Source organism: Erpetoichthys calabaricus, chromosome 11, assembly GCF_900747795.2.
Source record: "Erpetoichthys calabaricus chromosome 11, fErpCal1.3, whole genome shotgun sequence".
Taxonomy (NCBI): Eukaryota; Metazoa; Chordata; class Cladistia; order Polypteriformes; family Polypteridae; genus Erpetoichthys; species Erpetoichthys calabaricus.
Window position 1 is genome coordinate 22,285,429 of NC_041404.2, and position 16,006 is coordinate 22,301,434.

The 16,006-nt window shown below is 39.0% G+C and overlaps 1 protein-coding gene across 1 annotated transcript in view; it reads left to right on the forward strand.

Annotated features, from left to right (window-relative positions):
* LOC127529561 (uncharacterized) overlaps window positions 1-16,006 on the forward strand; it is a 315,715-nt gene that overhangs the window by 167,769 nt on the left and 131,940 nt on the right. The gene's annotated exons all lie outside the window — the stretch shown is intronic.

Below are 16,006 nucleotides of genomic sequence, written 5' to 3' on the forward strand. Positions count from 1 at the left end.
TGACTATGATGAGCTGCTCCAGGATAAAATACACTCCGTATACTTTAGTTTAAAATCTCGTCAATGTTTTTGTTTGATTTAGTAATAAACAAATGATGAATTAAAACGAACAATACATTTTAAACCGTTCAATATATTACGCTAGGTAAAGAAAAGTATATCTCGAATGCATTTCATTCAGTTTTACCATTATTTCACCAACTAATCGTATTTTTTATTTTATTTACTATTTATTGCTTTTAATGTTTTATTGTGTTAATAGGGTTAAATGTGTTCAGAGGTACTGTTCATTATATTGCCTCACATTCCTGTGTAAATCTGTTACTTGTAACGTTTATGGAGCAGAAGAGAACAGGATATTGGAATTATATACAGTGGTGTGAAAAACTATTTGCCCCCTTCCTGATTTCTTATTCTTTTGCATGTTTGTCACACAAAATGTTTCTGATCATCAAACACATTTAGCCATTAGTCAAATATAACACAAGTAAACACAAAATGCAGTTTTTAAATGATGGTTTTTATTATTTAGGGAGAAAAAAAATCCAAACCTACATGGCCCTGTGTGAAAAAGTAATTGCCCCCTTGTTAAAAAATAACCTAACTGTGGTGTATCACACCTGAGTTCAATTTCCGTAGCCACCCCCAGGCCTGATTACTGCCACACCTGTTTCAATCAAGAAATCACTTAAATAGGAGCTGCCTGACACAGAGAAGTAGACCAAAAGCACCTCAAAAGCTAGACATCATGCCAAGATCCAAAGAAATTCAGGAACAAATGAGAACAGAAGTAATTGAGATCTATCAGTCTGGTAAAGGTTATAAAGCCATTTGTAAAGCTTTGGGACTCCAGCGAACCACAGTGAGAGCCATTATCCACAAATGGCAAAAACATGGAACAGTGGTGAACCTTCCCAGGAGTGGCCGGCCGACCAAAATTACCCCAAGAGCGCAGAGACGACTCATCCGAGAGGTCACAAAAGACCCCAGGACAACGTCTAAAGAACTGCAGGCCTCACTTGCCTCAATTAAGGTCAGTGTTCACGACTCCACCATAAGAAAGAGACTGGGCAAAAACGGCCTGCATGGCAGATTTCCAAGACACAAACCACTGTTAAGCAAAAAGAACATTAGGGCTCGTCTCAATTTTGCTAAGAAACATCTCAATGATTGCCAAGACTTTTGGGAAAATACCTTGTGGACTGATGAGTCAAAAGTTGAACTTTTTGGAAGGCAAATGTCCCGTTACATCTGGCGTAAAAGGAACACAGCATTTCAGAAAAAGAACATCATACCAACAGTAAAATATGGTGGTGGTAGTGTGATGGTCTGGGGTTGTTTTGCTGCTTCAGGACCTGGAAGGCTTGCTGTGATAGATGGAACCATGAATTCTACTGTCTACCAAAAAATCCTGAAGGAGAATGTCCGGCCATCTGTTCGTCAACTCAAGCTGAAGCGATCTTGGGTGCTGCAACAGGACAATGACCCAAAACACACCAGCAAATCCACCTCTGAATGGCTGAAGAAAAACAAAATGAAGACTTTGGAGTGGCCTAGTCAAAGTCCTGACCTGAATCCAATTGAGATGCTATGGCATGACCTTAAAAAGGCGGTTCATGCTAGAAAACCCTCAAATAAAGCTGAATTACAACAATTTTGCAAAGATGAGTGGGCCAAAATTCCTCCAGAGCGCTGTAAAAGACTCATTGCAAGTTATCGCAAACGCTTGATTGCAGTTATTGCTGCTAAGGGTGGCCCAACCAGTTATTAGGTTCAGGGGGCAATTACTTTTTCACACAGGGCCATGTAGGTTTGGATTTTTTTTTCTCCCTAAATAATAAAAACCACCATTTACAAACTGCATTTTGTGTTTACTTGTATTATATTTGACTAATGGTTAAATGTGTTTGATGATCAGAAACATTTTGTGTGACAAACATGCAAAAGAATAAGAAATCAGGAAGGGGGCAAATAGTTTTTCACACCACTGTACTCCGAAAGGAAGCCAGCGCTTCCCTACTCGAACTGCAGTGCTTTCTTTTAAGTCCTTTGCAGTCCTGATTAGCTTCTCTTTTCTCCCTTGACTGCATCCTCAGCACAGTTCTAGCATATGTCATTAAGACATAGCATCTCAAAAAAAAAAAACAGAACACGATTTAGTATATCCAATTGAAATCAACCATAGATTCAGCCTATACTTTTTTTCCCCAAATGCCCCCAAGTATGCACACCTTTCACACCTCCCCAAGACATGTTTTCATCACACTTCCACTTTTTAATTCACATATGTGATGGAGTACTGTATCTGAAAAAGTACCTTACTGCTCTAAAGAGCCTAATTATCAATTGAGGAATTTTCAGAATACACATAAATTATACAAAGTAAGAACACTTAAGTGTTTCTTTAAATGGTTTATACTGTATTAAAAGTATTCTACTTTACCAAGTAACACTTTCAATATGTTTTTAGACAGAACTATATTTGTCTTTGGGGGGGGAAATACTGTATGTCTTTTTACAGAAGCTCAGTAAATAAATATGACAAGAAACACCTCTCAAATGTACATCATAATGACTAAAAAAAGAAAGAAAACTTCTGACTTAGCAGTTTACAGTCACAGTGAGGCATTACACGTGTATATTGCCATTGGTATAAGGGGCCCCAGTAGCGTTTCTTGACACACTTCTCCTGAATAATTAGTCAGCTCAGTGTTAGTGTGTCGGAAAGGAGGTGTAGCATTGTCCATAATGGTACTCAGTTTTGTTTTCATTCTCTTCCTCCTCTACTACCACCCAGGGGTTGGAGACTGTGTCCCATAACTGAATCTGCTTGCTTAGTCAGCATGTTGATTTGGTGGGCCACTTTTGAAGGGAGGTTACCAGCCCAACACACCACTGTATAGAAAATCGGACTGGCCATTACAATATTGTAGAAGATGCCAAAGAGGCAACTACCCAAAGTAAACCAAAGAAGTCTCCTAACAAAAAAGAGTCGACTCTTAAGAGTCTTCTTTTATTTAGTCCTCTGTGTTACCACACCAGTCCAGCTTGTCACTGTGAACCCCGAAGTACTTGTAGTAATGCACCACCTCTACATTCATTCCCTGAATAATGACAAGGTATTTATATTTTTATATCTTATATAAAATAATTAAAATAATTTTATAAGGTATTTATATTTTATATCTTTGGTACGGCGGGCGGCACTGTGGCGCAGTGGGTAGCGCTGCTGCCTCGCAGTTGGGAGATCTGGGGACCCGGGTTCACTTCCCGGGTCCTCCCTGCGTGGAGTTTGCATGTTCTCCCCGTGTCTGCGTGGGTTTCCTCCGGGCGCTCCGGTTTCCTCCCACAGTCCAAAGACATGCAGGTTAGGTGGATTGGCGATTCTCAATTGGCCCTAGTGTGTGCTTGGTGTGTGGGTGTGTTTGTGTGTGTCCTGCGGTGGGTTGGCACCCTGCCCGGGATTGGTTCCCTGCCTTGTGCCCTGTGTTGGCTGGGATTGGCTCCAGCAGACCCCCGTGACCCTGTGTTCGGATTCAGCGGGTTGGAAAATGGATGGATGGATCTTTGGTACGTCAGAAGTCAATAACCAGTTCCTTGGTTTTGCTGATGTTACATTGCAGGCAATCCTTTCTGCATCAACAAGCAAAGTGCCCAACCCGACTTCTATACTCTTGTCTCATCAATGCACCCCATCCCCCCATGGTTTCTAGTGAAACTCCACTGACAGGACAAATTTGCATCACTGGATCTTTTAAATCCAACTGGAAATCTCCACAGAAACATTAAGTCCACTGTCACTCTCTCACTTCTGTCCAGGAGAGGCTGTTTTGTCTAGGCACAATATACCAAATGTTTTGTCTCTTTTCAATTTTAGCAAGTCTCATTTCTCAGTGTTGTTCTCCTAGAAGTCTCGGCAGCGGCGATCAATGGGTCATCTGTTTAATATATTACAACCTGCAGTTCTCTAGTGGAAATTGTGCTGAGCCTGATGACAAGCGTTTGCTGTCATTCTCCTCTTGCTGCATCTTAAATCCTGCTTTAGTGAGGTCTGGTGTTTGGGGTACATTTCTCTCCTAGGATTTGCTCAGCTAGTTTTCGTTTTACCTTTTTAATGGTAAATTTTGTGGGTGGGTGGTAGAGGGGTAGTATTTTTACTGTTATTATTGCCCTTACAATTGTTCTCTTTTGACCTTTTATTAGAAATCTGCTGGGGTTAACACTTCAATTGCTTAGACATAATCTGAGCGCCTCAGCATAGAAGAACGATCAAGTATAAACCAAAAAAAGAGAGTTTCAAAGTTTCTTGTATAAACATTTGACTCTAATATTGCATTTTGGGTTTTGAGATCAGTCACAAAGCCTGTGTGGAAAGCTATCTATGGGAAAATTGGAGAGGAGTTATGTCAGGTTACTTCTTACTGTCCTATTGCAGTTATCTCTCAGGAATTTCGGAATGTTGGAATATCAGTAGCAGGGCTTTGAAGATGATTGATTATGAGGCTAATGAGGCTAATTGATTATGAGGATCTGGGAGCAATACTCTGAACCTGTTTTAAACTGTTCATAATGTGTATCCGTACTGTCTATAAATAGATGATGCTTTATTTATCCAGTTAAAGAAGAAATTTACTGGAGTACAGCTGAGAGGTAGTTAAATACTGGCAAGATATTTCAGCATCAGATATGTTGAAGTAGTCTTAGTCTGACTCTGGCAATTTATTGCACTTGACAAAATGAAATTTTGAGTGGAGCCAAGATTTGGGCTTCCAGAGTCAGGATAAGGGCTAAGTCAAGGATAGTCATAGAGAAAGGCAAGTAACGTCTGCAAGAACACACTATTAGAAGAGTCTAGCTTGTTGAGTTGATAAAATTGACCACTGAGTTCAATTTTGTCATATTGATTCAGGTGTTTATACAGTCATATGAAAAAGTGTGGGAACCCCTCTTAATTCTTTGGATTTTTGTTTATTATTGGCTGAGCTTTTAAAGTAGCAACTTCCTTTTAATATATGACATGCCTTATGGAAACAGTAGTATTTCAGCAGTGACATTAAGTTTATTGGATTAACAGAAAATATGCAATATGCATCATAGCAAAATTAGACAGGTGCATAAATTTGTGCACCCCATCAGAGATATTACATCAATACTTAGTTGAGCCTCCTTTGGCAAATATAACAGGCCTCTAGACACCTCCTATAGCCTTTGATGAGTGTCTGGATTCTGGATGGAGGTATTTTTGACCCTTCTTCCATACAAAATCTCTCCAGTTCAGTTAAATTTGATGGCTGCCGAGCATAGACAACCTGCTTTAAATCATCCCATAGATTTTTGATGATATTCAAGTCAGGGGACTGTGACGGCCATTGAAGAACATTGTATTTCTCCTTCTGCATGAATGCCTTTGTAGATTTCAAACTGAGTTTTGGTTGTTGTCTTGTTGGAATATCCAACCCCTACGTAACTTCAACTTTGTGACTGATACTTGAACATTATCCTGAAGAATTTGTTGATATTGGGTTGAATTCACCCGACCCTCAACTTTAACAAGGCCCCAGTCCCTGAATTAGCCACACAGCCACACAGCATGATGGAACCTCCACTAAATTTGACAGTAGGTAGCAGGTGTTTTTCTTAGAATTTGGTGGTGTTCTTCCGCCATGCAAAGCACTTTTTGTTATGACCAAATAACTTTTTGTCTCATTAGTCCAAAGCACTTTTTCCAAAATGAATCTGGCTTGTCTAAACAAGCATTTGCATACAACAAACGACTCGCTGTTTGTGGCGTGAGTGCAGAAAGGGCTTCTTTCTCATCATCCTGCCAATCAGATGTTCTTTGTGCAAATTGCGCTGAATTGTAGAACGATGTACAGATACAGCATCTGCAGCAAGATGTTCTTGCAGGTCTTTGGAGGTGATCTGTGGGTTGTCTGTAACCATTCTCACAATCCTGCGCATATGCCGTTCCTGTATTTTTCTTGGCCTGCTTTTCTTGGAACCATGGTGCAAACTATCACTCCAATGCTAGACCCATCAGTGTTCTCACAATTTAGTAATAATACTAGTAATGTTAGGAAATAGGATTCTATTTTAATGTGTCTGTTATAACTGGCTAGGATGAAGATGGTCATGATGAGAAAATCCATTACAGAGTCTCATGTCTATGCACCAGAATCAATTTCAGTGGTGTCTGTTAGCTCACTGTGGTGCTACAGAACAATGCATCATGGAGAAGATGGGCAGCTTTAGTTATAATGGCATCTAATTTTTCCATAATCCAGTATTAGTCCTGTAATACAGCTTTCCTGATCATTTTATTCAGATGTCTGACATTGACTGACCGGGAACAAACCTCAGACCAAAATGTAGAACAGTACTGTGATCATTATGGACTGGTAAAGCATCCCAAGTAGCTTGTCACACAACTTAAAGAGTCTGAAATTACTTAGAAAGAAGAGCCTCACCAGGCTGTTTTGTACAACATCTATGTGTATTCTACTCAATCGAATCTACTATTTAGGTGAACCCTAAGACATTTATAAGCTACGTGTGGGTCTTAAAATCAAATTAACAAATAAAGTGTCCCAGTGGCAGTGCGTAGATGTTGCAAAGAAGTGAACTTTGATGACATTGACATTATTTTATCAATGACAAAAAAAGTCATTCAGGACTAGTAGGTTCCAGTCAGTCGTTAGTCATTTTTGATGTGGTCAGTAGTTTCAAAAGTAGCTGTGAGGTCAGGCAGTAGAGGTGGAATAGAAGTACAACTGTCATTAGCATCAATGAGAAACCTGTTCACAATTCTAACAAGAGCGGTTTCAGTGCTGTGATGTGACAGGAAGCCGAACTGGAAGCCAACAGTTGTTAATTAAATTTTGAAACAGAACTAAAGTTTTAGAGAGAGCAGTAAAGTCTAGGATGGGTTTCTTCAATATAGGTACAAGTGCTGAAAGTTTGAGGGCAGCATGACCTGAAGGCTGGAGAGAAATGGAGTGTGTGTGATGTATTGAGCAATGTCAGCCCCATAATACTTGAGAAATGGCATATCTACAAGATCTATAGGGGAGGCAGTGAGCATATACTGTAAAGAGAAAAAAGGTCATTGACCACAGAAAGACAGGAGAGAAGGTCAACAAAGAGAGGGAGGAGAGTAGGAGGAGATTGAAAGATAGTGGAGTGGAGTTTCCTAGGACATGGTTTGACAATGTGGGCTTTTGGTTGTTTTTGATGTGGGCTGATTGATAGGTTTATGTTTTACAAATAAAAACTTTGGTGGTTTTTCAATGCAGTTCTATAAATATGCTATAGATTCATTTGTTACCATGAGTAATGTGTTAATGTTGCAGTGTACTATGGTCAATGACAAATAGCAGGTAGCGTCGTAGATTTTAAGAACATGGTAGAAATAACAATCTATGACATAAATCATTTAAAACTCTTCATATCCATGTTGACAAAAGAATAAGCTGAACAACAACATTCTTGGTAACAGCTAAGCCTACTTCATCGCTAAAGCTTTTTGGCATTATTGTCATGTGGACATTCTAAAACTGTTCTAATTGATTTCAACATTCTCCATATGTACTCTTGTTTTCCTCCCATGTGCCAAAAATGTATGTGTTCAGGTGAATGTGACTGTGCCATTTGCCTTTAAAATTTAAATGATGACAGACTTTTACAAGCAAGCTCAGAGGATTTTACACAGATTTTAGTGAATTTGAAAGGAAGGGTGTTTTTAAATTCAAATGGATGGTTTTGAATGCATTTTTGTAACTTCCTGATTTATGATTTTAGAGTTTGAGTTTAAAGCTGATTGGATAATGGTGAATGGCTCTCCTGGAACAACAGCTCAGATTCTGATATCAAGATTCTGTGGGTAATTTTAATAATTGTATATTTCTACAACTTTGTTTATTTAATTTCATTATTGGATTTTGTTTTACCATTACACCATTTTAAATATTCATGGGTGACAACATTTTGTCATTCTCTTCCCCAGTTGCTGTCCCAGTTGTGAGACATACTGTAAGAGACACATCTTGTTACATGTGATGTAATCACATCACCAGTATAAAACCTTGCACCTTAGCTTAGCCAACATCCAAAAATTTTAGATATTACCCACACTCAATACCTTGCCTTTCTTTTTTAAATTCTCATTCTGATATTTTTAACTTGCAATTAACTTTATTTTTTTGACCACTCTTCTTGGTTATGTTTTTTGTTTTGGTACTTTATATTAATCGATCTTATCTTCTGTTGTTAACTTTACTTTGCACTTTAACTGTTCTTTTGTGCTTTCCCTTGGGTCATTTCCTCGTCCATTTTATACTGTACTTTTCAGGACGATCTGACAACTTTTTCAACCAGAATGGCAATATCCACCATTTCTAACACAAAAGGGTGAACCTCATCCTCATCTAAGCAATCCAAATAGACAACAAAGTGATTAATTAATTCAATACTTATTTACAAAAATTGAAAGAATAAAGAAATATACAAAAATAACAAATATACAAAGATTATAAATTATGAATTATAAATAGATTCAACAAGAACACAGGGACACAATTAGAAACTTAAGAGCAAATTTCACACAAATATTAGAAAGTTTTTTTTCCCCCTATATAAAGGACCACAGACCTATGGGTTATATTAGCAATCTCGACTTGATGTTAATTTAGAGAATCTAGGTGAAAAGTTAATTGCTGTTCTTGTAACTTAACACTTGTGTAGAAGGCATTTTAACCTCCCTATGGAATACCAGTAGCAGTTTCTCAGGAGTTGATTCTTCCTTGTAGACATTTATTGAATCCCTCTGGCTTATCTTCCTTGTATATTCTCCCAAGGGGTGAAACATGAAGGTGTGTTCCCTAAGTCTCCTATCTGACTTCCCTGTGCCATGCTAGTCTCTCTGGGTTTCCCACTTCTGACTAAGCATCTAAGAGGTGAATAGGCTCTAAGGCTCCCAGTGTCCTCAACTACCTTTTTCTATTACTTTTCAACAAGCTTGATGAATTTAATCGCAGTCGCTGAGTAGAATTATAACAAAGGAAAACATATCTCCTAGTAAATGATAAATGAGCACAGACAATGAATTGTTGCAGATCTTACTTTTCTATAAATTTTATTTTAAACTTAAAGTATATAGAGTTTTAAGGTAATTTCTGATAAGAAAAATGAATATTTAATAAATTGGAGGCTCCCATATTTAAAATGAATAGGGCCCTAGTATTTATGGAGTGCTAAATTTGATTGATTGTTTGATCTGTTCACGAGTGCCGTGAGTCGCATAGACACACAGACAGATATCTTACCATAATGGACAAACTGTTGTCAGTTGTTTGAACAAAGCACAAGCCTAACAGTGATTATTCTAAATGGGACATGTTGGAAAAATGTTGGTGTGACAAGACCGGTTACCAGTTTGTGTCTTTTGTGTCTAGCCAGGAAGTTCTGGACTCAGATGACTACAAATAAATCCCGCTCTACAACTACAATGACATTTATTTCGTTAGCACATTTTTATACAAACAATTCAGCTCAAAGTGCTTTACAAAATACCAAAGAAGTAATTGCGTGCAAAGAAAAACAAATTAAAATTAGAGCTATAAAATAAAGTCCAGCAATACACATGGGTTTTTTTGTGCTATGGGAAACTCTTCCCAAACATTTACCTCTTGCACACATTACAAAAGCACCAAACAAAATGAAAAACAGCACACAGAAATAATTTCTCTTTTTCTCTCCATCTCTATCTCTGTCTCTCCTTCCACCTTCACTCCTCCTCCACCAAGCTTTGTCCCTCTTCCTTCTGACTCTGGCTCCTGGAGCAGTGACAGCGGGCTTCTTTTATCCTGCATCTGGGAGTACTTTTGGTGGCCCAATAGCGTGGTTCAGAAGCACTTCCGGGTGAGGTAGAAGCCCAAGAAATTAGGGCTCTGCAATCCCTGCAGCACCCACTGGTGGCACCCGTGGAACCCAAAAGGGCTGTACCGAACTCCAGCTCTCATGCAGCCCTGTGGGAGTCCGAGGTACTCCTGCAATTCAGGGGGGCTGCTATCTAACACTCCTGAGGGGATAAAGCCTGTGCAAGTACCCCCCCCCCCCCCCAGTCCTTCCTTTATAAGGGCTGTGGTTGTCTGCCACATAGTATACAAAAAATAAATAATGCACACTTACATGAGACAGACATATAATTAGAGAAATAAAGTCATTAAATATAGAATTGTTTGTTTTTTTTTCTCTAAATGATTGTCTGATGATAAGGTCAGTTGGCCAGGGTGGGCAGAAAAACAAAAATCCAGTTAACCTGGAGAAAAAAAGCCAAAAGACCTCCCAGCACCCACTGGGCATTCTACCTAACATAATTTTACCTGTCTACAGCTCTTTAATCAGAATGGAATCAGTCACCCATCAGGCTAAGTGAAGACAACATCCATCCATCCATTTTCCAACCCGCTGAATCCGAACACAGGGTCACGGGGGTCTGCTGGAGCCAATCCTAGCCAACACAGGGCACAAGGCAGGAAACAATCCTGGGCAGGGTGCCAACCCACCGCAGGAAGACAACATAGAACTATTGTTTAATGCCCTAACCTTAATAATAATTCTTTACATTAATATAGCGCTTTCTCTCTTCTCGACATGCCTGATGGAAATAAACAAGTTTACCAACCTGGTATCATAACCATTATTAACCATGTTTTGTATGTGTTCATGACACTGTACTTGTGGATGCAAATGTGAATCTGCTGACAACCTGAAAGCGACATGTCAACCTCCTTTATAGTATGTTTTCTTGTACTAAATAAAAAAGAGAAGAAATCATCCATTTTAACATTTTGAATTATAATTGTAATCATTAGATCAACCAAATTCTAACAACAAAAAATAATCCTGAATGTACAAATACCACAGAATGAAGGCTAATTTACCCTTAGATTTAGTAACGGTTTCACAACCTGTAGTTGAAAAAACTGCAATGAGATGCTTCCTGTATTTCTTAATCAGTCTTTCACATCATGGAGGTTCATGGCAACGTGTTTTCATCTTGATTAACATTTCATGTGTTTATTTTTAACATGTATAGCTGTTTAGTTCTGTCCACATTTTTGTACTTTGATCTGTCCACTCTAGACTTTAGTGTTTGAGGTCACCGTTTTGTTGATTGATTCAAAAGCGCTTTGACTTCACCAGGCAGATCAAAAGCCTATATTTATTCGTTTGAAATTATCCATCCTATCATTTACTGAACCCATTTATTCACATATTGGGAGCCGGGGTTAATCCTGTCAGCATTGGGAGCAATGTTGGAAACAGTTCTGCATGGTCTTCCAGTCTACTACACGACAATTCAGAGTCACAGATTAGCTTACCTTTATGTGTATTAGACATGGAAGAAAAAAACAGAACCCCCAATGAAATGACAGCATACTGTAGGCATTGGGAAAAAGTATAAACTCCACACAGATTGTGAATGGGCTACAATTTGATCCCAAGACCCAGGAGATGATGTGCAACAATGCTAGCCACTGTGCCTTCATGCTGCCCTCCTTTATAATCTGACATAAAATTTATATTTTTTTCCTTACAGGCAAGTTCTTCAGGTTCTGAGATGGCAAAGCATTTCTAAACCATGGCAAAACAAAAATGAAATTTTAGCTTCTTGAGTGTAGTGCTTCACATACTTCACCCAAAAGCTTCTAAATATGCCTTGTTTGATTTCTTGTTGAACTCCTGAAACTCATCATTTTGGAAAACCGGAGATGAACTCACTCATGCATACAAATTGAACAAGTCCTATGCTGCCAACTTGGAGACACTATTTAACCCACCACCATGAATGTTTTTGAAGACTGCAGACATTGTGAGACTGTACAAACTTCACACAGACAGTTACCGGGCTGGGATTCAAACCCAGGCCTTGTAGCCCTAATCTCTGCATCACTGTGCTAGCTTATGGACATGTTGTACAAAATTACGGAGAAAGAAATGAATAAACAAAGAGATTATATAAACTATAAACTTTATATTGTAATTTAAATAAAAGTTCTTAAGAGGCAGACACTAACCCTCAACAGGATGCCTGTCTTTTATAGGGCACACTCACACACATACCAGCGTTCATTCATTTGAGCTGATTTAGAATTGTTACTTATCATAACTAATTTAACAGATATGCTGATAGAGGGAATTCCCATGAAGCAGAGGCAAACACATCAAGAATAAGTCAATAAGTTCTATGTGAAGTTTTCACAGCTTCATAACAGTCTATAAATATGTGAACTGGGTGGAGTGGTGGCTCTGAGGCTAAGGATCTGCGCTGGTATTCAGAAGGTTGCCAGCTCAAATCCCCGTTACTGCCAAGAGAGATCCTATTCTGCTGGGCCCTTGAGCAAGGCCCTTAATCTGCAATTGCTCTAGGGGTGCTGATCAATGGCTGACCCTGTGCTTTGACCTCAAGGGTTATACAAAAACTAACAAATTCGTAATACAAGAAATTGTATAAGGTGAGATAAAGAACAAAAAGAACTGTCCCTTTAGTACTTTGACAAAAAAAGCGAAACACAAGAAAGAAACTTCTATTCTTTGAGGATAATTTTTGTGCAACCACTACATCCAACCCCTGAGACTGCATCTTGTATTTTACTGCGTTTTTAACCTACATATGAATGATAAACCATGCTAGGATGTATAGGTGGTAAAGAGACAAAGGTGTGAATTACTTCCCTCTTTGAATGACAGTAAAATCCCTCACACATTCAGTTTGAGCTGGCAAGGAAACATGCATGTAATGTTCCAACATTTTGAGATGAGGTACTGATAAGAACAAGTAGTATGCAACAATTTCATTGGGCTAGTTTAATGAAAGATAAACTCAGAGAGGCATTCATGCAGCTGTCCTACTTTTTAAAACCCGCTTCTCTAATGCAAGATTATAGATGGTTACAGGCAGAAAGCAGCATTGGATGGGATAACAGTGCAAGATAGGCTTGCCAGGTTAACTTGCAGTAACATACATGTCTTTCATAGGTTGGTGGAAATTACAGCCCAGGAGAAGACACATTGAGTCAAGAGGAAAAGTGCACGCCACACACATTATATGACTGGGGAAGGATTTGAAGTCACATTCTTGACTCTTTGTGCCAGCTGCGTTAAACAGTGGGCCACTCTCTTTTTTTGTAATGTACTGTAACTATATTTTAGTCTAAAATCTCATTAGTTATGCTCTGTTGTCATGTATTCCGAGGAACTAGCTGGAATATTTTCAAAGATGACCAAAGATCAAGTGCATGACTGCTGCTCATGGTTTCAGCAAAAAAGGCCAAGTATGGTGGTACATTACTCAAGAATGCTGAGCAGCTTCTGAGTCTAAATAGCATCCATGGTCATTGTGTGTGCATAGTTTGCAGATTCCCTTAATTTCTGATTTGCTTTGTCTCTTGGTATTTCAGTTTTCCTCCCTCATCTCTTAGATGTATGTGTGTGATTGGTTAAGTCAAAATTGGTCCAATGTAAGTAAGTGTACATTGTGATGATTTGGCATATGACGGTGCCTACACACATACACTCGCACACATACTGTATATTATGTGAGTGTTAGAGAGACACTGACACCCTTAATATAACCAAGGAAAGCAAACATTATAAAAAATAGGTGTTTTATCAATAACAGAAAGGTGACTGTACAAGTTAGGTGAACTGGCAATGCTAAATTGTCCCTAATGTGTGTGTGTGTGTGTGTGTGTGTGTGTGTGTGTGTGTGTGTGTGTGTGTGTGTGTGTGTGTGTCCTGCGATGGGCTGGCCTCCTGTCCAAGCATTTTCTTCTTTTGTACCCTTTGATTGCTGGGATAAGCTCCAGTTTCACGCCAAACTGCCCTGGATAAGCAGGTTAAGAAAATAAATAGATAGACACATGAAGGATTTATTGAAAGGAACCAAAGGATATAAGCTTTAATTATATTCTTAAAGGGTATTTACATAAAAAATGGGTAACTGGTATAGTAATTTCATTACTTTTAATATGTAGTGTCTTCTGTTCTAAGGAACCAAATGTAACTGGCCAAATTACTGTACTGCTTAGCTGTTCCTTAATCAAGTGCATAGCTCCTGGCTCCCACTTCCAGACCAACCCGCCAGAGCTCCTCCGATCAGCTGCACTTTTCTCTGCTGGTGTAAAAAGTTTTAGACTAAGGCACTATGTTACTATTCACAGACAACACTGCAAGGGTTTGTAATGCAGCAGCAGTCCATTACCTGAGAGGACTGGCTGATTACTAAATCCCATCCCAGCCTCCATTCTTTACAATATCTATTATCTTGTCCTGAGTGTGTATCAGTAGCTGCTTTAGATGGGGTTTTGGCTTCCGGGCCAGGTAATGGACACACTGGCATTGTGGACAGAATATCAAACATACTGCTTTTTGCAGCATCACTAGATTTCTCTTCAATATATGTATATACTGTATATTGATTACATCTTGCCTGAAGAAGGGGCCTGAGTTGCCTCGAAAGCTTGCATATTGTAATCTTTCTAGTTAGCCAATAAAAGGTGTCATTTTGCTTGGCTTTTCTCTACATTCATAATGGCTAACACGGTACAACACCCTAGTATACTGTATATTGTAATAAAACAAGAGGACTTGTCATAAAGCGTTGGGTCACTTAGACAAACCACATATATTGAAGTGAAAGAAAAGGTAGTTTTTAAGACAAAAAATAAGCCACTGATGTCTGGTTCAGAGTGAGTCTTGTGCACACTGCTCCAAGATGGCGATTGTGAAACAATAGTTGATGTTCCCTTTCCCAGTCAGGACGATGTTGTGAAAGGAGGGGAACCCTTCCCAGGGTTGTGTGTTCCCCCAATACACTGAGTGGCAGCATCCCTTTGGTGTAGCTCACATTTGGACACCTACAGAACTGAGTGGGAAATGTAATTCGGGAGGGTAACCCTACTGGGGACCCTGGGGGCAACTAGAGGGTGCTGTTGGAGGCAGGCTCCCTGTCTGATGGAGTGTTCTGCCTGTCCTTGAAATGCTTCTTCACTACAGTGACGCACTGTAAGTACTCCCGGGTACTTCACCCTTCACTTTACCCAGGCAAACTGGAGTTGGGAGAGGAGGAGGACAATGCTTGTCTGGGAGGAGTGGAGGAGATAAAAAGGAAGGAAAAGGAAAGAAAAGAAAAGCACTGGTGCTTGTGAAATGTAGAAGAAACTTGTGACAAGGTATTTTGTGAAATAAAAACAGTTTTGTTGAACCTGGGACTGTCCTTGATATGGTTGTGGCTGGGATTTGGGGCATAATGATGCTTCTTATAGAGCACACCTGTTCCAAGGCATGTATATATATATATATATATATATATATATATATATATATATATATATATATATATATATATATATATATATATATATATATATATATATATAGTGCCCAAGGCTGGTTCCTGGATAGACCCAGTTCCCACAACACTGACCTAAACTGCAAGGGTTTGATCATCAATGGATGGATATGTGCAGGAGCATCAAATCAATTAGTAAATATTGTTTCATCTTTCTGAATTAAAATGCAGTCTCTTTGATGTCAAAAGTAATACCACAAGTGAACTTATTTTTGAGAATGCTGAACACCGTCAACCTGTTTTAAAGAAGGCAAATATGAACTAGAAAGTTGCAAGCAGCTTTCTTCAGTAACAATAGAACATAAAAGATTGCTTTCTGTAAAGAATGTGTTCATATACTTTTGCACCTTTTTCCTGGATCTTGTTTTTCACTGCAATGTTTCAGATGGCCTAAGAATATCTTAGCAGCAAAGACACGCTCTGGATGAGGTTCCAGCCCAACACAGTGCACGTGTGTATTTATTCATATTAACTACCCTAAAGTGGAAGGAAGACTGAGGAACTGGAGGGAACTTACACAAACCTTAAGAGAAATATGCAATCATAATGCACAGTGACTGTGCTGTGAAGTTAAGTAAGGGACTTGGAAATGTG